This window comes from Rutidosis leptorrhynchoides, chromosome 11 (genome assembly GCF_046630445.1).
Source record: "Rutidosis leptorrhynchoides isolate AG116_Rl617_1_P2 chromosome 11, CSIRO_AGI_Rlap_v1, whole genome shotgun sequence".
Taxonomy (NCBI): Eukaryota; Viridiplantae; Streptophyta; class Magnoliopsida; order Asterales; family Asteraceae; genus Rutidosis; species Rutidosis leptorrhynchoides.
Window position 1 is genome coordinate 400903574 of NC_092343.1, and position 1585 is coordinate 400905158.

General features: G+C 37.4%; 1 non-coding gene across 1 annotated transcript; it reads right to left on the minus strand.

Moving 5' to 3' along the window:
• Positions 1–533: 533 nt before the first annotated feature.
• On the minus strand, positions 534–640 carry LOC139879267 (small nucleolar RNA R71). Its single transcript, XR_011770119.1, has one exon. It is a non-coding gene; the product is annotated as a small nucleolar RNA R71 (small nucleolar RNA).
• Positions 641–1585: the final 945 nt, after the last annotated feature.

Consider the following 1585-nt stretch of genomic DNA (forward strand, 5'->3'; position numbering starts at 1 on the left):
TTGAGAATCCGGGGAATATTCAGGGAAAATTCGTAGATCCTGAACCATTAATTTTTCCTCCGGAACCACCAATCATTCAAACAGAGATTGGTGAGGAACGAACCACTAAATCAGAATCCTCTAGTGATTCCGATTCAACAAATTTAATTATGGAGAATCTGGAACCTTTAAGTATGGAAGACCGAATGAGAGCTAAACGCACTGGCCAAGGTCACGCAATTACTCATCCAGACATTAATGCGCCAGATTATGAAATCAAAGGATAAATTCTATACATGGTGACTAATCAATGCCAATTTAGTGGTGCGCCGAAGGAAGATCCAAATGAACATCTTCGTACCTTTAATAGGATCTGCACTCTATTTAAAATCCGAGAAGTGGAGGATGAACAGATATATCTCATGTTATTTCCCTGGACTTTAAAGGGAGAAGCCAAAGATTGGTTGGAATCGTTACCTGAAGGGGAGATTGATACATGGGACGTTTTAGTTGAAAAATTTCTTAAACAATTCTTTCAGGCATCTAAAGCCGTAAGACTTCAAGGAGAAATTGTTACATTCACACAGAAACCAAATGAAACTCTATATGAGGCATGGACAAGATTTGGAAAGTTATTAAGAGGATGTCCGCAACATGGTTTAGACACCTGTCAAATAGTACAAATATTCTACCAAGGATGTGACATCACTACAAGGAAAGACATCGATATAGCAGCTGGTGGTTCTATTATGAAGAAAACCGAAACTGATGCTTACAAAATTATTGATAACACTACTTCCCACTCACATGAGTGGCACCAAGAAAAAGATATCGTTAGATCATCTAAAGCAGCTAGAGCCGATTCTAGCCATGACTTAGATTCCATTTCCGCAAAGATAGATGCTGTCGAGAGACGAATGGAAAAGATGACTAAAGATATCCACTCAATACGAATTAGTTGTGAGCAGTGTGGAGGACCACATTTGACAAAAGATTGTCTCAGTATTGAATTAACAATGGAACAAAGAGAGAATGTTTCATATCTAAACCAAAGGCCTGGAAATAATTATCAGAATAATTATCAACCGCCAAGACCGGTCTACAATCAAAACCAGAATTATAATCGAAATATTCCATACAACAACCAACAAGGTCCTAGCAATCAACAAGTATCCAATAATACTTACAATCAGCAAAGACCTAATTTTCAAAACAAACCACCACAAACCGATGATAAAAAGCCGAATTTAGAAGATATGATGACGAAGCTAGTTGAAACTCAAACGCAGTTTTTCACATCTTAAAAACAAACTAATGAACAAAATGCTCAAGCATTTAGAAATCAACAAGCTTCTATTCAAAACTTGGAACAAGAAGTAAGTAACCTAGCAAGGTTAATAGGTGAAAGAAAACCGGGAAGTTTACCTAGTGATACAAATGCAAACCCCTGGAATGAAACAGCTAAAGCCATTACCACAAGAAGTGGTACAACACTTAAACCACCTGAAATACCTGTAACTTCTGATGAAGCTATTCCTACTCCACAAGAACCACAACCTGATCAAGATAAGGAAAAAGAACCGGTAGTTGAAAAGGTTAATGAAGA